The 27374-nt window shown below is 32.5% G+C and overlaps 1 non-coding gene and 1 pseudogene across 1 annotated transcript; both read left to right on the top strand.

Annotated features, from left to right (window-relative positions):
- On the top strand, positions 1 to 27374 carry LOC133034938 (protein ZINC INDUCED FACILITATOR-LIKE 1-like; annotated as a pseudogene).
- LOC133035269 (small nucleolar RNA R71) lies at positions 22434 to 22540 on the top strand. Its single transcript, XR_009686546.1, has one exon. It is a non-coding gene; the product is annotated as a small nucleolar RNA R71 (small nucleolar RNA).

Below are 27374 nucleotides of genomic sequence, written 5' to 3'. Positions count from 1 at the left end.
CAGCAATAATGATAGGGTGTTTTGTGGTTACACTTTTGCAGCATTGCCAATATCATCTATGTTCCCTTTCCTGTATTTCATGGTGAGTATTATATTTATTGTATCAATATTTCATATAATTAATTGCTGTTGACATCAAAATATGTGTTTCAATTTCAAATTGATGTTTTCAGATAAAGGATTTCGGTGTTGCAAAAAAGGACGAGGATATAGGTTACTATGCTGGTGTTGTGGGTGAGCATATATTTTTTCTTTTTTCTTTCTTTTTTTTTTTTTTTTGGAAAAAGGGGTTGAGCACATTTTAAATATAAATATAGATAAATATGTAGGAAGTTAATTATTAGATAATTCTATAGTAAATATTTATTTGAGAGCATCTGTTAATTTTTAGAAAATTACAAATAATTTATGGTACCATAAATAAGGTAAAATATTTTGTTGTCCTATGATTTTTTTTTTATATGTAATAAGTACGTGGTTGTTTGAAATTTATTTTCGATATTGTAAATTATTTGAAATTTTTAAAAATTTACTAATAGTCCAAAAAAATTACAATGTTTGTGATTATAAAAAAAAAAATATATTAAAAAGCTTTCATGCATGTCAAAACAAATAGAAGGTGTGCCAAAAGAATTTTTTAAAGGAGTGTATTATACATTTTTTGACTTTATTTACACCAATAATGATATAGAGTGTTGGATACCTTAAATGCTGTTTAAAGTTTTCTCATTTATCTTTTGCATATATAGTCTTATGTATTATTGTTTTTTTGAGAAGATTTATGTAATTTATATTACTATAACTAAATTAAAAGAAAAAAAAATAATTAAGCTTTCTAGCAAACTAAAATTAATTATGGGTGAGTAGGTCTTATTTCCGAAGTAATTTTTGGACTTTCAAATCCTAAAGCACTTTAATTATTTGTTAGATTGGAATGAATTTCAGTTCTATAAAGCTCAAAGCCACTTTATAATAGCTTTATGAAGAAGAGCTAAGAAGTTTAAATCAAAAGTAGAAGTCCAATAAAAAGTAGAAGTTTAAATGAAACTGGGGATTTATTGTTAAACTATAGCTCTTATTATAAAAAGTTTGATTTAATAGTATGTTAAATGTTGATTGACATTTGTCATATAATAAAAATTGATTCAAATTTAAATTATATGGCAAGATACAAAATTTGTATCACAATAAATATATATTACTTTTATATTTATTTGTTATTTTTAATATTTTATTATTAAATTTAATTATTACATTAAATTATAAACCCTTAGACATTTCATTTTTATTGTTTTATATAATAAATTAATGATAATTTATTATTTCTATTTACTTTTAATAAAAATATTAAATTTTGCATCAAATTTTGTAATTGTGTATCAAAGTATAATGTTAAAAATTAATGTAAATATACTACAAAAATACTTTTTGTTGTGTCAAATATAATATAATTTTTATATCTCTCATTAGAGACAGTCTTAGGACAGGGTGTAACATATTTGAAAGTAATTAGACAATTATTAAACATTCTAATTATACTTCATCTTAAAAAATAAGATATGTTTAAATGTGAAGTATTAATTATGTATAAATTTTTATTTTTATATTTGGTAAATGAGTTACTAAGGGCCAGTTTGGCACAGTTGTACTGTGGGAAAAAGTAACTATAGCTGTGCTGTGAGAAAAAACAGCTGTAGCTGTGCTGTGAGAAAAAGCTACTGAATGTTTGGTAAATATAATTTTAAAACAGCTGTGAGTTGAAAAAGTTGTATATAAATGTTTGGTAAGCTAAACGATTAAATAGTTGTTAAATATATAATTACTAAAATAGGTATGACATTTGTTATCTAATTTATTTAAATAATTTTATACATATTGATATATTTATATATATTATTTATTGTATTATAAATTACGATAACTTTTTTATAATATTTAATTCTTTTATATATTTATATAATAAAATAATAAGTTAGACTTTTACTAATAATAATAATAATAATAATAATAATAATAATAAGATGAGTAGTTTTTGATCAGAGAATATTTTTTTTTTTGAATAAGGATGAGATTGAAAGAATGTAAGAAATCCTAAAATTAATTGGTAAATGAGAAATTTTAAAATTAGATGAGGGCAATTGGGTCAAGTGAAAAATTCTTAAAACCAAAATTGTAGCTTCCCGTAAAAGCTAAAATCTCAAAGCTAGGGTGAGCCAAATTTTCCTAAAAATTATAAATTTCACTTAAATTTTTAAAAAAGCTACTTTTTAAATTTTACCAAATACATATTAACTCATAATTTTTTTTTTAAAAAGTGATTTTAGTTTTTTAAAAAACTCCCCCATACGGGACCTAAATGCATAAAAAAATAACATCAATATATTTAAATAAAAGAAAGTACAAAAAAAGGTAATTTGGCATCTTAAAAATATATAATTTTATGTTATCATTTTTCTTAATTTTTTTACATATTTGATTTATTTTGAAATTTTGGTGATTTAAGTCCTGAGTGAGTTCTTTAGGAAAAAATCTCATATAATTTAAAAACAATTACGATTGTTGTATTATAAGCTATATATACATCACTCTTTCTTCAACCTTAGTTTGTCTAAAAGTTAATATTTTACATTATTATGTGTGGTGATTAGTAAATTTAGTCTTAACCTTTTCTATGGGTAATATTACATCATTATAGGCGTTGCGGGTGTTGTAATATAAGCTATATATACAGCATTATTTTTCTAACCTTAGAGCAGCTCCAAGAAGACTGCAAATTGATAGTTTAGTATATATAATTGATCCAAAGAGGTATCAAATTGAGCAGCAAATTGTAGATTCTCTACAGTGCACGGCATATATACCGTGCATTGTAGACACGGCATGTTGTTGTTGTTGTTGTTGTTTTTTTTTTTTAGTTTTTTAAATAATTTAATTAATATTTATATATATTTATATTATTATATTTATAAAATTAAGAATTATTTTTTGGGAAATTTTTTAATACATATTTTTAAAAGTGATGTATGAATTTACTCCTATTTATTTCGGCACCCGACAAACTTTTTTAGTCTATTTTTTTTATATAGTAGTGTATATTATAATTATTTAAGACATCCTGTAAAATTTAAAAAAATTTAGAAAAATTTAATACGCTGAAAATAATGCACTTCTTTAAAAGTGGTGCACTGATTTACTCCTACCTGTTTCGGCATTCGGGAGACTTGTTTAGTTTTTTTTTTTTTTTTTTTTTTTTTATGGTCGTGTACATTATAGTTATTTAAAACATCGTGCAAAATTTAAAAAAATTTAAAAAAATTTAACATGCCGAAAATAAAATTCAAACTTTCTGTTGCGTGACTCTTTTATTTAGAAGAATACATTGTAAAAGCACCTTATAATATTTTTTTGTGTAAATTTAAATGTGAATATCATAAATTATTTTTTCTTTTAATTATAATTTAAGTAAAAATTTATTATATTTTTTATTTTTTTTAAAATTAAACAATAAAAATAATTTTTAAAATTGAACACATATTATTTTTGTTAATTAATATGATATTATTTTTTTATTTTATTAAAAAATTAATATAATAATAAGAAATATTTTTTTAGTGTAATTTTTGGTGTTGTGGTTGGAGTAGAAATAATTTTTGACACCAAATTTGGTGATAGTGTAACACCAAAATTTGGTGTCTCCTTGAAGATGCTCCTAGTTTGTCCAAAGATTAATATTACATCATTATGTGTGGTAATTAGTAAATTTAATTTTAATCTTTTTCAAAGAATGCAACATAAATTTAGACAAAAATTCCTTTATTTTATTTTTTTAACAATTAAAAATATTCATTAAAATTTTTCATTTTAGTTAAAAAAACTTATATCTATTTTTTTTTGGTATATAAATTAATTAATATTAGAATTATTAAATAATTTATAAATAGATTGATGATATAAAATATTATATGGTTATTTTTTTTTAAAAAAAATACTTTTCACAATATATATTATAAAAAAAAGAATTATATGGTTATAACAAATTATATACTTTTCACAATTTTTTTTTTAAAAAAATTATATATTATATTATATGGTTATTTTCGATATTTAAATAATTTTATTTTATATAAAAGTATATAACTTAATTATTTAAAAAATTCTGTAAATTTTTAAAAAAATTAAAAAAATTTAATGCATTAAAAATAAAATTCAAATAATTTTTGAGATGTTGGAAACGAAGTGCACCTTAGAAGGTCACTAAAGTTACCTTCCTAGCAAACTAAAATTAATTTTATAGTTTCAATGCAAATGATATTCTTCGACATTACTATTAATTATGATATTTTTTATTCTTTGAAGGATCTGCATTCATGTTTGGAAGATTTCTGACTTCCATTTTTTGGGGAATGATAGCTGATCGATATGGTCGGAAACCAGCTATGATTTTTAGCACAATTGCAGTGTCAGTACATTTATCAGCTGATTACCTATGATTTTTGTTCATATTAAAGATTGATCAATCACCTTTCTATCAACTTTCCTTCTCTTTATCTCTCCTTTGATCATGGTTTTAACAAATATATTCTTTTTCAGGATAATTTTCAACACCCTTTTTGGACTTAGTACAAAATTTTGGATGGCAGTTTCAACAAGATTTTTACTTGGAAGTTTGTGCGGAACATTAGGACCATTGAGGGTACACATTTTGTTTTAATGTGGATTAAATGATTAATTTGATTTCATCATAGAACAAGTTTGAGAACTTATCTTAAGTTATAGTTTTAATTCATCATGTTTAATCTATTCTATTGACTTATTATATATGAATAACTAAAAGTATATTTTTCAGGCATATGTTTTAGAAATCTGCAATACAAAAAATCAAGCTTTGGGAATGTCAATAGTAAGATATGTCTTCTCTTTAATTTGTTTTACACTACATAATTAGTAGTGATTAGTTGTTGTGAATATATAAGAGAAAGAATAACTTAATTTTCAGATTAGCACTGCTTGGGGAATTGGATTATTAATTGGTCCTGCCCTTGGAGGTTTTCTTGCACAGGTTAGTTTTCTTATTTTATGTTGGAGGTCATATATTACTACTTATTTTTGTTTTTGAAATATTGATCATATATTACTTTTTTTTTTTTTTTGAGAAACATCTGTTATTATTAATGAGAAGAATCAGCAACAACTACAAAAACGATTGGGGATGGAATTTCACCTAACCAAACCATATCTTTGTCCAATCGAAGAGCAAACTTAGCTAAGCCATGAGCCGCTTGGTTAGCATCTCTTTTAACATGAGATACCTTTACTCTAGGAAAAAAGGACATAAGATAATTAATATCCTCTACCAAATCATAAAAAGGAGTTATACACTTAGTAGAAGATAAACAATGGAGAGCATTAGACAATAAGAGAGAATCGATTTCAATGAAATTGAGTGGAAAGTTGTGCATCAATGCCCATTGCAAACCGTAAAACATAGCCAAAGCTTCCATTTCCTTTGGTGAGCAACAGCCTTTGCAAACTTTGGAGAGTCCAGCAACTACATCACCTGCATCAGTTCGAATAAGAGCCCCTACTCCAATAATAGCACCCTTTGAATCAATAGCAGCATCAATATTCAATTTATACATGTCTTTTCCAGGTGGCTGCCATTTCGGAATGGTCTTTTGATGGGAGGTATGAACCGACTGGTTGCTGCAATTTGTTGCAGCAGATGCATGCGGTTGAATGGCAGCAGCAGTAGCCGAGTGATATTGAGCAAGATATGTGTCCGAATAGCTACAAATCACCTCCGCAATCTTAGGCTTAGACCCATGAATCTCCTTATTTTGCTCAATCCAAATACACCACATAATACATATAATTCTCTCCAAATCAGCGTCCTTATTTACATTAGCAAAATAGGAGAAAATATCAAAGCCTTTAAGGTTACCGATGTTAGGCATCTGAACTTGGCACTTTGAAATCTTCCACACAGCTTTAGCACGAGTACAACAAAAAATAGCATGGCCAACAGATTCCCAAGCACATAAATAGAGTGAACAAGCTGAGGAAGTCGAGATCTTACGGTGCATCAAGTTGGCAGCCGTCGGAAGAGCATCATTAATGAAACGCCATGCAAAAATCTTGACTTTCTTAGGTAGTCTTAGAGCCCAGAAGCGATTCCACCATTGACGATTAGATGATGAAGGGGATTCGGCCTCCATAGTTTCTAAACTAGCCGCTAAGTGGTAGCCCGATTTCACTGTGTAATAGCCTGTATCGGAGTGGTGCCAGACTAGCATGTCCTCTCTAGGAGAGGGAGCAAGCGGTATAGAGAGAATGCGTTCAATATCAATAGTCCCAAAATGATCTTCCAGAATTCTCAAATCCCATTGTCTTTCATTAGTAATATAATGAGCCACCGTGAACAGAGGATCCCCCCCATAGTAATAAGGAGTAAAAGTAGTGTTTCCCGGGAGCCAAGGATCTTTAACACATCTCACACTTTGCCCATTCCCTATTTTCCATCTCAGTCCTTTTAACAATAGCTCTTTTCCATCACAGATACTCTGCCAAGTAAGAGAAGGCAATACCCCATTTTTTGCTGAAAGGAAATTACCATCCTTAAAGTACCTAGCTTGAAGAACTCTAGCTAAAAGAGAAGAGGGATCATTGAAAATTCGCCAAGCCTGCTTAGCGAGTAGAGCTTGGTTAAAATGGATGAAGGAACGAAAACCCATACCGCCATCAACTTTAGAAGAACATAAGAATTTCCACTTCTTCCAATGAATCTTCGAATGGTTTGCATTAGAACCCCACCAAAAGTTAGCCATCATTGATTCCAATTGATTACAAAACTTCTTGGGAAGACTAAAGCAACTCATCGCATATGTCGGAATAGATTGAACCACTGCTTTTAAGAGAATTTCCCGACCTCCAATAGAAAAAAGCTTGGCATGCCATGTGTTCATTAATTTCCATATACGGTCTTTGATTCCACTAAAAAGCTCCTTTTTATCTCGACCAGCATATGATGGAAGACCCAAATATTTTTCATGTAAATCACAAATAGGCATACCCAAAACATGGTTGAAACGATCTTTAGTAGCTTGACTTGTGTTAGGTGAAAAAGACATGACCGTTTTCTCCATGTTGAGAAGTTGCCCCGATGCTCGGTGATAAAGATCAAGAACTCTTCGAATGGCTTGACAAGATTCTTTAGTGACATGGCAAAATAACAAACTATCATCTACAAATAGAAGATGAGACACTGCAGGAGCACGTCGAGCAATTGATAATCCCTTTAGCTGACCCAAACTTTTCTCATTTTTCATTAAAGATGAAAGACCTTCTGAGCAAATCAAAAATAAATAAGGTGATAGTGGATCACCTTGTCTAAGACCCCTCTGTGGAACAACTGAACCTTTGATAGCCCCATTGATATTGAAAGAAAGCGTGGCTGTTGTAACACATTTCATAACAAGATTCACCCAATTAATATCAAACCCCATCTTCGTCATAACCTGGCGCAGAAAAAACCACTCTACTCGATCAAAGGCCTTACTCATATCCAGTTTGAGTGCCGAATACCCCAACCGGCCTCTCTTTTTGTTCTTCAAACAATGGACAAGTTCAAAAGCCAAGAGCACATTATCAGTTATTAAGCGGTTAGGAAGGAAAGCGCTTTGATGCTGAGAAATAACAAAAGGCAGCGCTTCTTTAAATCTAACCGCAATAGCTTTGGAGACTAACTTGTAAATCACAGTACACAAACTAATAGGTCTGAATTCCCTCACAAATTTAGGCTGGTCTACTTTCGGAATTAACGTAATCAGAGCTGAATTAATACATGTCATGTCCGCACCATCATTAAGAATTTGAAGGACACTTTGGGTTACAAGTGAACCAACAATATCCCAATGTTTTTGGAAGAACATCGCAGACATACCATCCACTCCTGGGGATTTATCAGGTGCCATTGAATGAAGAGCATTTTCAACATCAGAAGCAGTAAAAGGTTGCAGCAGAATAGCATTCATTTCAGGTGTAATAGCCGATTGGATAGTGGACAATACCATATTCAAAGCTTCAATATCAACACCATTAGAAGTGAACAATTCTGAGAAATAAGAAGTAACTTCATTAGCAATGTCCTCATCACCATGTATAACCCCACCAACATCAGTATTTAGGGATTTAATTCTGTTAGTGGCATTCCTTGATTTTGCTCGGGCATGAAAGAATTTTGTATTAGAATCTCCACTTTGCAACCAATTAACTCTAGCTCTTTGGTGCCAATAAAGCTCCTCTTTTTCCAACAAATCATCCAATATTTTATCTGCATCCTCGACTGTCTGAAAGTGTTGCAGCCGGCTTAGGTCATTACCGTTGTTGTAATTGAGATGAGTGTTTATGCGGGCTGCTCGCTATGTCACTACCATTTGGCCATATTTTGAGACATGCCAATTCTGGAGTGCAGTTGAACAATCTGCAATATTTTGCAGCAGAGAAGAAACAGGTTGGAAGTTGTTACATGTTGGAAACTTCAATAATACCACGACAATCTGAATCTTTGAGCCAAAATTGCTCAAAACGAAATCTATGGTGTCTTGTAGTCGAAATGGACATTTGTTGTGGCAGAGAAACATTATATGCAATTGCACGATGATCGGAATGGTATAAATCTAAATGAGAAAGAGGAGAATCGACAAAGAAGTCTGTCCATACACCGTTATGAAACCCTCTATCTAGCCTCTCTTTGACCAAAGTCCCATTATAGTGCTTATTAGTCCATGTATACCGATCTCCAGTATAAGGGATTGTAATAAGATTACAAAAATCAATAGCTTGCTTGAAGTCATTCATAAGTTTTTCACTTCTCAGAGAACCCCCATCTTTATCTTCATTTGACAACAACTCATTAAAATCACCAAGAACTAACCAAGGAAAATTGTTCGAAGGAGTAGCAAAACTTCTCAATAGATTCCAAGTATTAATTCGTAAATGAGTTTTTGGCGCACCATAAAAAGCATTGAAATGAAAGCGACAACCATTCTCATACAACACAAAAGCATCAAAGTGATTCATTGAGTAAGAATTCAAGGTTACATCAACATTGGCCATCCATAACAGCAATAGACCCCCTTTTAATCCAACCCTTGGGACTTCAAGTCCATTGTTAAATTTAAGAGAAAAATGCACACGATCTAAAGAATTACATTTACGCTAAGTTTCCATAATAAAAAGCAAATCAGGAGGCTGCTCTTTAACCAACAACTTAAGATGCCTGAATGTCGAAAGGTTTCCCAAGCCCCTGGCATTCAACCTTATTATTTTCATGGCTGCGGGCGGGGCTGCTGGTGTGCAACCTCCGCTGAAATCGCAGGATTGTTTTCAGCTGAATCCTGTGAAGAACGAGAAACATGCTGAATAATTATCTCCTCCGTATCAATGTTATCCCTTTTGTTGCCTCGACATCTTTTAAGAACACTGCGTAGGTTTTCGGGATCAATTTGTCTCTTGAAACTTTTACCATAATCACCCAACTCAATAGACTCATCACTTGTCATAATTGCTTTGCCTTTATTTACCAAAACAGGGCTGCTGTCAGAAGGCTTTGGTAAAATGGGATGGGAGGGATAGTGTGCAATGGACTCAGTATTCAGGGAGTTTTTGAGTGGCAAATGAACTGGGATAGTAGGTACATGTGTGGGAATGGGATTTGTGGAACTACTAGCTGAATGGAAAGCTGTTGGTATATATGAAGGAAATGGTAATGGCATTTCAGGACTTTGGTTGTTGTTGGGTACATTCGATTGATCTGGCATGTTTGATTCTGCAAGAGTAAGAGGCTTAGGTTGTGGGATTGCACCTATGGCTATGTTGGGGTTAGTATAAAGTGCAGGAAGAGTAGAGGCAATAGTTTTCTTGGCCAAACGGGTGAGAAAAGGATAGGCATTTACTTTCGAAAAATCATTACGATACCTGTCATAACCGGCCTTAGGAAGTTTATCTCCAATCATTTGAGGACCATATGGCAAGTCAGGATCCTTACCATTATCAACCAATTCCAGAAATGCCTTGCACTTATCGAAACGGTGACCCAGAATGCCATAATGGAAGCAGAAAGTAGGGAGATTCTCATACCGAAACTCAAGTCAGTGTTCATCTTGGACCTTTGGCAGAGTCACCATCTTGCCTCGCATCAAAGGTTGAGTAATATCAATTAAGACTCGGGTGCGCAGAAAAGAACCCCAACCTTCATGTAAAGAATCCTCATAAACTTCAACAAACTCTCCTACCCATTCACCAACTTTCCTAGCCAAAGCCCTGGACTTACTTAAGAAAGGAAGTCTATGAGTTTGAACCCAAAAGTGAGCCTTGAATAGATCCTCTTTCTTGACAGATTGCAGAGATGCTGGGGAGTGAAGGAGAATGAGGTGATTGAAAAAATGCCAAGGTTCACCCGAGATTACTCTGTATTTGTCACCTGCACAAGCCATAGTTAGCAAAAAAAGATCCATATGCATCTCAGAAACCACAACATCAAATCGACATTTGTTACTCCAGAATTCTCCCATCTTCTTAATAAAAGTTTGGGGATTAACAGAAGATAAGCATCTGGCCACTAAGAAAAATTTCGGTGGGGCATCAGAATCTTGGAGATCAGTTTCAGAAAGGGTATGAACATCTCTCTCCTTCTCAGACAAAGATAGAGTGGTATTCATCACGCTAATTATTGAGTCCATATAAGAGTGAGTGATTGAGAATGAAAATAAGAAGTGTAGGTACAAATCATAGATTGTGAGATGATGAATATATATAGATGAAACATATTTCAAATTCGTCCGTAGACTGGTAAGAGCAGCATATCGTGTATACTTGGAGAGTGGGAAGTTAAGAGAGTTCATGGGCAAGGTGGAGAAGATGGACGAGATGGGGAAGAAGATGCAGAAAAATCAAAACCCAGAAAACCAGAGTAACCGCCTCAGAGAACCCCACTCGGGCACTAAAAAAACTTTTTCTGATCATATATTACTTTGAACAATAGTTAATAATACTATGTACAGAAAATCATTTTAAAAGGTAGAAAATAAAACCAAAGTTTAAAGTGATGTGCTATCATATAGAAACTAAGATGTGCATGGATTTGCAATTTTTTTGTTGATGCATTTTTTTTTCTACATTAGTTTATATATTTTTTATTTTTTTTATTTTTTCTAATGAATTTAAATTATAGCCTGCAGAGAAGTTCCCAAAACTATTTTCCAAAAAGTCTCTGTTTGGGAGGTAAGAATATGACATCTAAGTTACATGTCTATTTATTACTCATGATCTATATTCACTTTTTTATTTGATGAATCTTATTAAATAACAGGTTCCCATACTTTTTACCTTGCTTGTTGATATCAATATTTGCTTTGGGTGTAACTATTGTATGTCGTTGGATGCCGGTATGATAAATTGCTCATTCTACTTTAGTTCTTTATTTTTCTGTCTATTTAATCTAAAGAGCAAATGTAACTTCTCAAAAATAGTAATAAGAAAATAACTAACTTTTCTTGTTAATGTAATTGCATTGAGATTATTGATCTTTCACATATTGATAAATATAAATGGTCTAATATAATTGAGATTATTGATCTTTCAAATATTGATAAATATAAATGGTCTAATATATATAGTGTTTCACACTTATCACAAATATTACCTTAAGGCCATAACCTACTAGATAGCAATATTATGTCTTATGTGTTTAGAGTAGTGGTGAAAATTAGGGTTGAGCATAAAATTCAAAAAATCGAAAAAATCGTTCAAACTAACCTATCGAACATCATCGGAACCGAAACCGGTAGAACTGAAAATCAAAAAAATCGCTAACTGTTAAAACTGCTATTATGTGCAAAGTAATAATATTTATTATAGAAAGTATCTTCAATGTCTTATGAGCGTGGTTACAGGAAACACTTCACTTTCATACTAAAAAAGATGAAGAGAATAAAAAATCATGTACGAAAAGACATGAGCTCTAATCATGAATCTGATCAAAACGAAAATTTGGATCAAGATGAGGAAAAGTGCCCTACTCCTCCAAAACAGAGTCTTTACAAGAATTGGCCTCTAATGTCATCTATTATTCTATATTGTGTTTTTCAACTTCATGACATGGCTTATTCAGAGGTAAGCAATTTTTTTTTTTTTAAAAAAATAATTTGCTACTTTTTTTTTATTCAATATCTAATTACTTCTTTTGAAACAATCTACTATTTAGATTTTTCCATTATGGGCTGTGAGTCCTAAGAAGTATGGAGGACTAAGCTATTCAAGTGGACAAGTTGGTGAAGTTCTTGCAATTTCAGGTACACAACTATATTTTTAGTAAACCATTTTGTATGTATTTTAATATCACTATCTTTTTCCCTTGCATCAAATCTTTGAGTTGGGGATTCTATGCTTGATAATCAAAGTAACCATATCATAAAAAAGAATAACAATAATAACAAGTTAGATTTATTTAGGATCATTAGGGGGAAAAAAACTTAGAGGACATATAATTTTATGTATATACTATGTGTTCATAAAAGTCTTAGCAGGAGATATAAAGAAAACTATACTTACAATTTTGTTCTTATTTATATATATGCACACACTTGTATATTATTCCTCTTAAAAGGCTAATATTCCTTTATCATTTTGTAGGAGTTGGTATGCTTCTGTTTCAATTATTTTGTTACCCACCCATTGAGAGGACTTTGGGACCTATAATGGTGTGTCGAATTGGAGCAGTATGTCTCAAACATCATTTATCTATAACCAGTTATTATTGACTCATGTCATGTTATGTAACTTATTCTCTAATTTTTGTTATTTTCTTGCTAAGGTCATCACAATAGCAGTCCTATCAAGTTATCCTTTTATAGCAAAACTATCTGGAGCTACACTCATGGTATTAATTAATCTTGCATCTGTGATAAAGATTGTAATATCTGTAAGTATAATATATACATACAAGTATTTTCAGTTCATTGCATATAATACTAATGCAATTTTTGCTATATCAAATGTGACTTAAGGTCCTTTTGTTTTTTTATACCTTGTTAGGTATGCATTACAACAGGATTGTTTCTGCTACAAAACAAAGCTGTGGTAATTATTCTGTCTTATATTTGTTATGTATGAAATTTTGTTTGTTTAATATGACATTTCAAAGTTAAGCCAGTTCTATTTTTTTTTTTCTTTTTTCTAATGACTTTTTAATACCAATATTTGAAGGACCAAAGTCAAAGAGGTGCTGCAAATGGCATATCCATGGCTGCTATGTCTCTATTCAAAGCAGCTGGTCCAGCTGGTGGAGGTGTCATGTACGTATTCAATGATAAAAAACATATAGATTGTTTTTAATGATTAGATTTTATAATCACATTGGCTATAAGTATAAATTGTTATTTTTTTTTTTTGAAAGAAAAAAATTGTTATTGTTCAATGTTCATTTTTTGATGAATAAGATTTGTTTATAGAATAAATAACTTTTATATGAGTTGTAGATTGATGGTTTATATCCTGTCAAATACTACTTTTCTTTTGGGATTCAATAACTTAATGAAGTGTTGAAGTTATTATACTCTGTTTAATTTATTAATTTTTCATTTGATTTTTGTCAGATTTTCTTGGGCACAGAATCATCAAAGTGGATCATTTCTCCCTGGTACAACATCTGACATTATTTTTTTTTTCGATAAATGTTTTTCATATTTAAACACAAACTATAGTGTATCATTTGAGGACTGTTGATTCTTAATTCTAGTTTATACTAAAAAAATTGTTGAGATATTATACAAATCGCCTTTAAATTATCTATCGAGCACACTGAAAAAAAGATCAAACCAAATTATTAACAATAGCAAGGAAATGAAGCTTTGATTTTGAATTCGATAAACAAATTATATAGATACAGTAGCACAATATGTAAAAAGAGGAACTAGTACAAAAGCATACTCTATAAATAGCCAGTGTAAAGAGTTAGTTGAAAATAGTTAGTTGCTGAAGTCAGTTAGTTTTGCCACTTGTTTTGGTTGTTATTTTCTGTTATTTCCTTCTTCTTTCTTCACTATGTAACCAACTCTGCATCTCAGTCTCTATAAATAATAATCCTCATTCAAGGCTTGCTTAACTTTTGCAAGTCTTGTGATTCAGTTCTTCTCTTGAGTCCTTTTAGATTTGCATAGATAAGTTCTTAGCTTACATGGTATCAAGAAACTCTTAACCAACGTCGTTAATGGATCCCTGTCACCTTGAACCTACTGCTCAACCATTATTTGCTCAAACTCCGCCAATACAGCAATGGAATCCTTTTCATAATTTTTTGAATTCGTCTCTCACAGTTCGACTGGATCGAACAAACTCTCTTCCGTGGAAATTACAAGTGATCCCCACTATCATCGATCACGGCCTCGATGACATCCTCCTCACTGGAGTTTCTCCCATTCGAACGCCTGTCAATGGTGTCACCAATCCAAAATTTACAACATGGAAACGAAAAGATCAACCATTACTTAGCTGACTTCAATCTTCAATGTCAGAATTGATTATTGGATCATTAGCCCAATACAACTCCTCCTTCGATGCTTGGCATGCCCTGGAACAAAGATTTGTCAGTCAATTGAAGGAAAAACTACTTCAAATCAAATCTCAACTCTAGTTCAGCTCTACCAGAATTTGTGGATGATTATGGCTGGTATGTTGATACAGGAGCTAAAAAACAAATAACCTAGGGCATTGAACACCTCGAATCTGAAATTCCCTAATCAGCTTCTAATATCTTACATTTGGAAATGGAAAACGACTTCCCATAAGTCATGTTGGTAACTATTCTCTCCCTTCCTCTAGTTCATCTCTACATCTAAATAATATCCTTAAAGTTCATACCATCACTAAAAATCTTATTAGTGTCTCTAAGCTAACAGATGATAATAATATTTTCTTAGAATTTCACTCCAAATGTTGTTTTGTTAAGGATAAAATCACAAGGAGAGTACTACTCAAGGGGAGGCTTAAAAATGGCTTGTACATGCTGTCTTACAGTTCCTTTCATCTTTCAATGTCAAGCTCGAGTGTCATCTTGTTACAAAGCAGTCCAAGTCAGAGTCATCTTCTATTTCTCATAGTTCAAACTCTCAAGATCCTATAAAATCTTCCATTTACATTTCCTCTTAATGTAATAAGAGTGTTGTTAATATAACCTCTCACCCTTGTACTGATTCTTCTATAAACAAAGATGATATTTTCAAATTTCTAATTGTTAATGACTCTGCACTTTTTCTTGCTCAAAAATCTAATGTCAGTCTTGACACTCAAAACTAAAACATCCAACACCTTAAATCTTAGCTACACTCAATATTCCAAGAAATTTAAAAGAATGAAGGTTTTGTGAGGCCTACAAAAAAAGGTAAAAACCACAAACTTCCTTATTCAATCTTTGAGTCTCGAGCCTCTCGGTCTCTTGAATTGGTCCTCAGTGATTTGTGGGGATCCTCTCATACACCATTTAAGGAAGGTCATAGGTACTATATTCACTTCTTAGATGATTTTAGTAGGTACAGATGGAAATTTCCCCTATCCTCAAAATCCCAAGCCTATAACACTTTTATGCAATTCAAAACATTTGTTGAAAAGTAATTTGATCTACCAATTAAATTTGTTCAATCAGATTGGAGTGGTGAGTATAGGTCTCTAGCATCTTTTCTAACTCAACATGGAGTCCATTTCCAACATCCATGCCTTTATGACCATTAACAAAATGGTCGTGCTGAAAGAAAACATTTCCACATTACAGAAACTGGACTTACTCTATTGGCACAAGTTGGTTTATCTTTATCTTATTGGTGGCTTGCCTTTCAGCATGTTGTGTATCTCATTAATAGGTTACCTACTCGAGTTCTTGGAGAAATATCCCCCTATGAATTCCTATTTTACAAGGTCCCTGACTGCACAATGCTCAAGCCCTTTGGGTGCACTTGCTACTTACACTTGAGACCATACAACAGTCATAAACTCTCAATGAGATCTGAAAAATGCATTCTAGTTGGTTATTCACTGCATCACAAGGGCTATTTATGTGAAGATCAAGTTGGCGGGGTATACATAGCAAGAAATGTGGCTTTAAATGAGGAAGATTTTCCAGCACTTCAACTTGCAACATCACAACAGGTACATTCTTCCTCAATGCACATGTCTCCTACTACATCCTTTCTTACATCTCCCCTAAATATTAATAATATTGTGCCTACTGTACATGCTTCTGAGGAAACTGCTGCACCTATATCTCTGTTATGCAAATTGTAAACAGCTATGCAAGTATACGAAATCTATTGTCGTCTTAAACTCACACAAGTGAGGTCGATCCACAGGGAATTGTTATTGAGTACCACTAAATTAAATTTATGTTTCTATTTGGTAAAATCAATAAAAATGTTGAAAAATTAAATAACTGAAAATTAAAAAGCAGGAAAATAGCAATTAAAGTGTAATTAATTATGGATGAATATTTATGAATATGAATCCAGTTAGTTCAGTTTCCCAATTGTTAATGATAATTATTAATTATCTCTCTTTTGGTGATGACCGATTATCAAAATAACACTAACTCTTCTCAAATCATTAAGGTCTTAAATCATATCATATCCATTTGCACCTCTGAAGTAAATTAACATATAACTGGCATTGAATTCAGAATTTAAAAATCACATAAGCTATGTAAATACTCTCGTTTTACATCAAAATTTATGTTTGTCCTATTAGACTATTGCTGATATTCACTTCTCAAATTTCATATTAGGACCATAAATCACATTTAAGATGGTCAGTCTAAACTATGTAATTAAAAACAAATAAGAACAAATCACGCAATATAGGGCAGAAAAACTAATAATCTCATTAACTAAATTGAAAAAAATCATCTAACCTTCATTATATCCCTAAATTGGGAATTTAGTTCATAACACTCACGTTCACATTCATAATAATTCTTAAAACATAAATTAACATAAAGAAATAAAAAGGAAAAAGAAAGAACTAGTTGGTGATCTCGCTCTAGGTCGCCATAATTGCTTCCTTTGCTGCCTCTTTTAGTTCTAGGGTTAATTTTTGAGTATTGTGCTTCTAAAATACGAAATCCTTATATAGAAAATAATGCAGATATGTTCGAATGGAGAAATTATAAAACTGCTCAAAATTCCCATCTTTAGCCCATAGTCACAACCATCTAACGCCTAGTCGCAACCATAAGCTAATCAATATGCTTGCATGACTACCCCTCTCCGCTAATGTTAACAATCCTTGCTCGATATCAAAAGGACTTTCAAGGTTGTAATTGTTGGAAATTATTTTACCAGGATCTTAGATCTACTCACAAGTATGTTGATTAACACCCTAAATATGAACTTTCTAAAACGATGAAATAAACACATATAAAGTTTAGGAAACCTTACATTGGGTGCAGCGGAATATAATGACTCCTTCCGTTCAAATATCTAGCCCTTGATTCCTTTCTGTAGCAGAGCATTATCAATATCTGAACCTGGATCTCTTTCTCTGAATCTTTGATGCTGAAACTCCTTCTTGCTGAAAGTCTTTCTTCACGATCTTCCTCACTATGATTGAGGTATCACTTGCTGTGTGTGGGCACTACTCTTACACTAAGAATTTCGAAATTGAAGAGGGAAGGAGAAAGAGAAGGGTCGGCCAAAGATAGGGAGAGAGAAGGCTCAGTTTTTTCTGAATCAGAAGTGTAATTTTCCTGAAGCCTTCACTATCTATTTATAGCATTCCACTAGGGTTAGGTTTGAATTATTTGGCATTAAAATAATGAAAATATCAGTTTAAAAATTCAAACCAAGTGGCCGGCCATGTAAAGTAATGGGCCTTACTTGGATTTTGCAGTTTTCTCAATTCTGCATCTGATTTTCTCAAAAACGCCAATTTTCTAATTCAACCATTTAAATGCCGATTCTAACTATTTAATAACTATAAATAATTATTAAATAATATTATCATTTATCATATTTATTAATTGAACCATACAAAGTATCATAATTAACAAATATGCCCCTATAAACTCTTTCTTTACAATTTCGCCCTTACTTAGTGAAAAAATTCACAAATAGACATAGTCTAATTTGAGAATTATAATTGATTAATCAAAACCAATTATATGAGTCTTACAAGCAATATTATCTCAACTAGTGCGGGAACCATGGGTCTATATAACCGAGCTTCCAATAAGTAGATCAAGAATTTATTACTAAAATTCACTAACTTATTAATTCTTCGTTGAATCCACGCATAGAACTTAGAATTACACTCTCAGTATAATAGAATGCTCTATATGTTCCACCATATAGACGCATCATCAGTTATCCATTATTATAATCCTAATGTGACCAATGATCCTCTATATGAATGATCTACACTGTAAAGGGATTAGATTACCGTAACACCCTACTATGTATTTTATCCTTAAAACACTTGACCCCGTATAAATGATATTTCAGCTTATGTGAAATGAGTACTCCACCATTTATGTTCGTTTGGTCAAGCTCGAAGGAGATCATCCTTTGCTTACTATTCGCCAGATAGAAGCTATAGATTCCATGTTTATGCTAGCGCTCCCACTTAATTGCACTACCGTGTTCCCAAAATGTACGTATCACCCTGACCTAAAAGTAGGCTTAACTATCAAATCAAAGAACACGAATAGACTTTCAAGATTGAGCCTAATCATAACAGGATTAAGAACATTTGATCTAGGATCAACTAGGCGATATTGACTTGAATAGATATTACGGTAAGTTTAATAAATCTAAGTCAAAGTTCAATATCAGTCCCTTCCGATGCATACTCCATGCATCCAACCTGAGCTTTACTTTAACCAATGCTCTGGAAAGAACATAGCACTTCTCCAAATGTAAGTAAACTCTGTTGTAGATTATTATATCAGTAAAACCCTGTGTCTGATAAATCTAGGAAACTTTATTCACATAGTCATGTTTACTTTCTAATGTATTGACAACACAATAAACATGATCAAGTATGTGAAAAAGGTTTTAGACGAATTCATACATTATGTACATATAATCATGAAATAAATCATGTGAACCATGCAACATTAAATGTTATTTCTGATCTATATTAATAAGTAAATCTGATTATATTGAAATGAGTTTTATTTAGGGCATAAAACCCAGCAGTAATGTCATGGCTTAGGTAATAGGTACATAAAAAATCATTTAGGCTATATTATACAATAAGCACACTATAAATCATCAAGCACCCAAAATGAATTGCATATCCCGAAAGGTGCCCAAAAATTTCAATGATTGAGAATTTCATAACTACGAGTTCCAACATCATTTTTTTAAATTAATATTTTCTTTTTTTCTTTTTTTTTTCAAGAAACAAGAAATATACTTTGCTTTTTTTTTTCTTCTTCTTAGTGATGGCGGAAAACACTTTGCACTTTTTTTTCAAACTCTTCTCAATCACCAATTTTTGAAAAATTTCACTCACACAACTTTTCACTCGTCCAAACTTATTCCTAAGCTTATGACAAATGTAAGGTGCATTGGGAATAAAAAAAGTGAATGGCTACATTTTAAGTTTAAATAGGTGATACAATTTAAAAAAAAATATTTAGGCTCAACTTGGTACATTAAGGATAATCACATGAAGGTAGGCTTGAAAGGCTTAAACTGTCCAAAAAAATTGCCTAAATCATATTCTTAGCAAATATTATCAAGGATTTCACATCAAAAGAATAAATCATGCAAGTTCTACATCATTCAAGCAATCATTCCACAAAACTAAGTAAAACAATTATAATACACTTCAAACACTGAAAATCAACATCAATCTAAAAATTTTCACAAGCATCTAAATTAATCCAAAGAGTTAATGAATCGAGCACACGGTTTAAAATTTCAATCTATTCCACAAATAACAACATTAACAAAATTGATCTATGCATAATAAATCAACTAAAATAGACAAATAAAACTAAACAACCAAAAACAAAATTAATTAAGCCCCTCCTTCAAACTTAAAATTTCACATTGTCCCCAAAGTGACTTTAAACCCAAAGAGAGAGTAGGACTTACTTGAGACCCCCATTAGTAGGGGTTCAATGGTGGTTGTTCATACGGCTGGAATCGTGGAGGATATGCCAAGTTTTTTTTTTTCATTCTTGTTTCTGACGTGGGGCTTTTAAAGTTGATTGGGGGCCCTCGTCGCGACCAGCTAAATTGTGGTTGCGACCACTGTAATGCTAAAATTTGAGCCTCTCTGCTAGGTTCCCTAGTTGCGACCATAAAAATTTTTCGCGACTGTGAACTTTCTTGGTTGCGACTACTGGAACAGGAAAAATTTCCTGGACTTCTCTGTAACTTCTGGTGTTGCAACCATGAAATTGGTCGCGACTAGACTGTTTGCTGGTCACGACCACTGTAGTGATCGACTGATTTTTCTTCATGTTTTTTGCATGCTTTCCGCTGTTTGTGTATTGCAGAAGAAAAGATACTAAAACAAATTAAAGACGAAATAAAAATAAAACCACAAATGTCTCAAATTGACTAAAAATAACTGTAAAACTTGGGGTGCCTCCCAAGAATATTGTCGTTAATATCATATAGCTGGATGTTCATTTCCTCTTTAAAACTTTATCTGGGATAAAGTCCACCTCTTGCATCCATCAGAGCCCTTGTACCGAATGAAGAAAACTATCCTCCCGTGTTGCTTATGTCGAAGCTATCCAAAAGATGAGACTCACCTTCACAATTTTCACACATTAATCTTTTTATATGTCGTCCAATAGTGCGAAATTGTTCTTTGCGCTTCCCTTTCTTCTTTTTAACAACTACTTCTTCTTGACCCTCCTTTATAACTTCCACTCTACAACAAGTGGGAATTTTAGTTGCGGCAAAGATATTAATAGTCATTTCCTCATTTTGAACTCGCAACCTTAACTCCCCCTTTTGAACATCAGTTAAAGCTCTCCCCATGGCCAAGAATGGTCTTCCCAAAATGATGGGAATATTTTCATCTTCTTCCATGTTAAGAATTAAGAAATCAGCAGGAAGAATGAATTTACCAATCTTTACCAAGAGGTCTTCAATTATACCCCAAGAATGAGTAATGGATCGGTCTGCCATTTGTAAGATATTGTTGTAGGATGATCTTCTCTCAGTTTTAGCCTTTGAAAAATTGATAGAGGCATTAGATTTATACTTTCCCCCAAGTCACATTGAGCCCTTGTCTCAACTGAACCCCCTATCGAGCAAGGAATATTGAAACTACCCGAATCTTTAGCTTGGACGGTAGTTTCTTCTTCAATATTGCACTGCACTCTTCAGTAAGTGCCACTGTCTCATATTCCTCCAACTTCTTTTTCTTTACTAAAATCTCCTTCATAAATTTAAGGTAAGTCGGCATCTGCTCCAAAGCTTCCGCAAACGGGACGTTGATGTGCAGCTTCTTGAATACTTCCAAAAATTTAAAAAATTGCTTGTCCATGTTATTCTTGCAGAGCCTCTGCGGATAAGGAATTTTGACATAATGCTCGATGTTGATAGGTGGTGACACTTCTTTTGATGTAAGACCCTCAGTAGTCTTCTTTTCTTCTGGTATCGGTGCCTGTTTATCCTGAACTACTTCTTCCACTTGTTGTTTCTCACTAGGCCCCTCATACTTCTTCCTACTTCTCAAAGTAATTGCTTGACACTGCTCCTTATCCCTTACCTCACTACTACTAGGTGAATTTTTTAAGCTTGTTTTGCCACTTGAGTAGCCAACTATCCCATTTGAGTTTCTAAATTTTTAATCGAGGCTTTAGTCTCCATCATGAATTGGAGCAATGAATCAGCTTGGATATTTGAGCCTCCACTAGAACTTGGTTATTGGCTTTGCTGGGGCTAAATTCTTTGTTGGTAGAAGCCTTGTTGCTGTTGATTTGAAGTCTGTCCTTGATAGTTCTTACGATGACTCCCTTCTTAGTTGCACCCATAGTTATTGTTCTCAGAATAGTTTTCAATGGCTTTAGCTTGATCCATTGGCAAACTGTTCACATCCATTGGGCAGGTTCATATGTGTGAGGCCCCCCACAAAGCTCACAAGTAACTTGAGCCTATTTTACCTAAGCAATCATCAACTTAGTCAAGGCTTCCACTTGGGCTGTCAACTTAGTGATGGCATCAACTTTGTGCGTACCCGCAACTTTCTTTAATTGGCTTCTCTCAGTTGGCCATTGTTGGTTATTCATGGCCATCTCTTCAAGCAAGTCATACGACTCATTCGTACTTTTTCTCATAAAAGCCCCACCAGCTGCTGCATCTATGATTATTCGGGTATTGCCAACCAACCCATTGTAGAAATTGTGGACCAACATCCACTTCTCGATCCCATGATGTGGACACTTTCTAATGAGATCCATGAATCTCTCCCAAGCCTCATAAAGAGATTCATTGTCAAGCTGACAAAAATTATTAATCTCTCTTCCCAGCCTGACAACTTTAACTAGAGGAAAGAACTTGGATAAGAACTTCATTGCCAAGTCAGTCCATGTATCAATGGAGTTAGGTGGCAAAGACACCAACCAAATTTTAGCTCGCTCCCTCAACGAGAATGGGAACAGTCTCAAGCGGATGGCGTCATCACTAACTTCGTTCACCTTAAATGTTTGACATAACTCCACGAAGTTAGATAGATGCAGGTTTGGATCTTCTGAGGGTAGTCCACCAAACTGGACTGAAAATTGTACCATTTGGAGTATGGCTGGCTTTATCTCAAAATTATTGGCTTCTACGACGGGTGGTCTTATATAAGACTGAACCCCCGTCAATGTTGGAAGAACATAGTCCCTCAAACTACGGTCAGGTGGATTACGATCGTTTGCCTGGTCTTCTACGTCACCTCCATTGTTACTGTTGTTGCTGCCATTACTATTGTCAGCCATGAATGCTTCTAGTTCAGTCCTCACTGCACTTCTTTCTTGCCTCTTGTTTCTTTTATTTCTTCTATAGATCTTCTCAATTTCAGGATCAACAAGCACTATTACACTTTTTACTTGACGTCGCATACACTCCCAATACCTGAAATAGAGTAAGAAAAATTGAAAAGAAATAGGTTAACAATAAGCAAAAATAATTAACCAAAGTAGAATTTAATCTAATTATTGTAATATTAATATTTACTCGATTCTCCGATAACGGTGCTAAGAACTTGTTACGTAAATTGTAAACAACTACGCAAGTATACATAATCCATTAAAATTTTAAACTCACATAGGTGAGGTCGATCCACATGGAATGTTATTGAGTACCACTAAATTAGATTTATGTTTCTATTTGGTAAAATTGATAAAAATGTTGAATAATTTAATAACTGAAAATTGAAAAACAGAAAAATAATAATAAAACTATAATTAATTATGGATAAATGTTTAGGAATATGAATCCTATTAGTTCAGTTTCCTAATTGTTAATGTTAATTATTAATTCTCTCCCTTTTGGTGACGATAGCTTATCAAAATAACCCTAACTCTTCTCAGATCATTAAGGTCTTAAATCATATCATACCTACTTACATCTCTGAAGTAAATTAACATATAACTTGCATTAAATTTAGAATTTAAAAATCACATAAGCTATGTAAATAGTCTCATTTTACATCAAAACTTATGTTTATCCTATTAGAGCATTCTTAATATTCACTTCTCAAATTTCATATTAGGATCATAAATCACATTTAAGATGGTCAGTCTAAAATATGTAATTAAAAACAAATAAGAACAAGTTACACAATATAGGAAAGATTTTAAAACTAATAATTGCATTAACTAAATTGAAGAAACATCATCTAACATTCATCATATCCCTAAATTGAGAATTTAGTTCATAACACTCAAGTTCACATCCATAATAATTCTTGAAACAGAAATTAACATAAAGAAATAAAAAGGGAAAAGAAAGAACTAGTTGGTGATCTCACTCCAGGTCACCACAATTGCTTCCTTTGTTGCCTTTGTTAGTTCTAGGGTTCAATTTCTGAGTATTTTGCTTCTAAAACACAAAACCCTTATATAAAAAATAATGCAGATATCTTTGAATGGCGAAATTACAAACTACCCAAAAATATCATCTTTAGCCCATAGACGCGACTACCTAAAGCCTAGTCGCGGCCATAGGTTAATCTCAAAAAATAAGCTTTCTGCCTAAACTCCATAGTCGCGACCACATAATTCATCGCGACCATGAAAGACCTAGTCGCGACTAGCTTAATTTCTCGCTTCAATATCTCTCAGTAAAATATACATAACTTTCACATACATACTCCAAACGAGATAATTCAAAAAGCTTTAGAAAGAGGAAAAAGATATCTAAAACTTATATGTTTTCACTTTTTCCAAAATAGGAACCAAACATAATCAAATTTAGGCTTAAACTTTCAGCTTTATTTTCTTGTAAAATTTTCTCTATTTTATAGATCGTTATTTTTTAAAATTTGATTAATTTATCCATTCCAAGTGTGAAACCCGAAACCAAAGAAAACAACAGTAATTCCATTTCAAAAATAATAATAAAGAAGAAAAACAACTATAGAAAGTGACCCGAAACTTAAGATAAAAATAGCCTAACAGTCTCGCTCTGTTACTATGTTAGCTTCTACACCTGAAATGCCATAAACACATTGTGCTAGTGTTAGTTACCTTAATGACACCACAACAGGTACTGTTGCTTTAAACAAGAGTTTCAATCTTCCTAGCTCAGTTTCTAGAGTAAACCCTTGTACTCCTCAAACTACTTCAGGGAACAATATCTCTCCTATACCACCACAATCTATCCCTGCACCAATCACTGAATCAAATATCTCTCTGCCTGTACCAAAATCATCACACACAAATAGCTAAAATTCCTCATCTATTGCAGCAAATAAACATATCATCCAAACCAGATCAAAATCTAGTATCCATAAACCAAAAGCCTATGCTTCCACACTACATCCTCTCCCTGAATCTACCCTACCAAAAGAAGCTACCACCTTAAAACAAGCTCTTGTTGATCCTCTCTGGTTTACTTCAATGCAGAAAGAAAATTTTGCCCTTAAGAAAAACAACACATGGTCTCTAGTACTTTATGAACCAAACTTGCATCTTGTGGGAAATAAATGGGTTCACAGAATATTATTGAATGTTGATAGCTCAATTGACAAATTTAGTCTAGGCTAGTGGCAAAAGGTTACTCTCAAACACCAGAGATAAACTATACAGAAAATTTTAGTCATGTGGTTAAGCCAACAAATGTGAGGGCCTTATTGACTTTGGCAGTAACAATTGGACAATCCCTCAGCTTGATGTCTCAAATGCTTTTCTCAATGGAACACTACAATAGTCTGTTTTTATGACTCAACCACTAGGATTTGTGGATCCCAATTATCCTACACATGTATGTAAATTACACAAGGCTATTTATGGCCTAAAATAAGCTTTTAGAGCTTGGAATGAAAAGCTCAAATCCACTCTCTACAACAAAGGGCTCACAAGCTCCAGAGCTGATAATTCTCTCTTCATTTCAGGTTCTAGTGACAACCAAATTCTTTTTCTTGTATACATTAATGACATATTGGTCATAGGTCCTAAGAATTTAGTGTCCAAACTCATTCAAGATCTGAATAATGAGTTTGATGTGAAGGACATGAGTCCTCTTCATTATTTTTTGGGAGTGGAAGTCAAGAGAACTCAAGCTGGAATGCACCTGTCATAGTCCAAATCTATAGCAAAATAAAAATAGATGGATCAAAACCAAGTCCTCGCCCCTCAAGCTCAGCCCACAAGTTGTCTCTGGCCATTGGTGATCAATTTCCAAATCTAACATTATATAGAAATACTTTGGGAGCTCTACAGTATCTTGCCCTTACTAGACTAGATGTAGATTTCATTGTCAATAAATTAAGTCAATTCATACATACTCCAACTATAACACATTTGGATGCATGTAAACGATTGTTAATATGTTTTAAAGTTACAGCTAATGAGGGTTTGTTCATACAACTAACTACTAGATTAGATCTACAAGCATACTCGAATGCTGATTGGGTAACTTCTCTTGATGATAGAAAATCTACTGGTGGTTATGCAGTATTTTTAGGTGGTAATATGATATCTTAGTTTGCAAAGAAGAAACAAGTAGTTGCTCAATCAAGCACTGAAAGTGAATTTCGTGCTATGACTAATGTTGTTGATGAGGTGAATTAGATATGTTATCTACTTAAAAAAATTCTTGTCTCTCTTCCAGTCTGCCAAATTATTTGGATTTGGAAATCAAAGTGCAGCCTCACTTGCAGCTAATCCATCATTTTACACACGTTCTAAACATATTGAAATCGATCAACACTTTATTAGAGATCAACTATTGGCCAAGACATTGGAGGTTCGATATGTACCTTCTGTTGATCAAACTGCTGATCTATTCATCAAGTGTCTCTCCATGGATCATTTTCACTATCTCAAAGACAAGCTTAAAGTGTGTTCCTCACTATTTTGCTTGAGAGGGAATGATAACCAGTGTAAAGAGTTAGTTGAAAACAATTAGTTGCAGTTAGTTGTTTAGGTGAAGTCAGTTAGTTTTGCCACTTGTTTTGGCTGTTATTTTTTGTTATTTCTTTCTTGTTTCTTCACTCTGTAACTAGCTCTCTATAAATAATAATCTTCATTCAGGACTTTCTCAACTTTTGTAAGTCTTGTGATTGAGTTCTTCTCTTGAGTCCTTTTATATTTCTATAGATAAGTTCTCAATTTATATATATATTTATATATATATATATACAATGAGAAAGACTAACTAGCATTCTAAAGAACTAGTAATTTATGACTCAAAATTTTATTTTATATACATGAGACCTACTTATTAGAAATATATTTTGAGCTTTGTCTCTTCGTTATAATATTAAAATCGAGTTTTTCGATTTTGTCAAACTAAATTCGATAAAGATGATTTAGACTAGAGGTGTTCTTAAATGCTAATGCTAATGCAAAGACATGTAAAAGTATTTCATATAAGTTATTTTTTCAATAGTATTTTAACTCTCTTTTTTGTCAAGCTTACATTAATGATGTTTTTGTTGCAGGTGATCAGATAGTTTTCTTCATTCTAAATGTTATAGAGTTTATTGCACTTATAATGACCTTCGTACCTTTTCTAGCTTTGGATGATGCAATTTAAGTGTAGTAAAACTATTTTAACCTTTTGATCACGAACAACTTATTTATTTAGAAGTTCTCTCTCTTCTTTTTATAGAATTTTAAGTCTTTTTTTTAAAGAGGAATTTTTAGTCTTTTTAAT

This window comes from Cannabis sativa, chromosome 2 (assembly GCF_029168945.1).
Source record: "Cannabis sativa cultivar Pink pepper isolate KNU-18-1 chromosome 2, ASM2916894v1, whole genome shotgun sequence".
Classification (NCBI taxonomy): Eukaryota; Viridiplantae; Streptophyta; class Magnoliopsida; order Rosales; family Cannabaceae; genus Cannabis; species Cannabis sativa.
The sequence above is the reverse complement of the archived record's forward strand: the minus strand, read 5'-3'. Positions and strand labels throughout refer to the sequence as shown.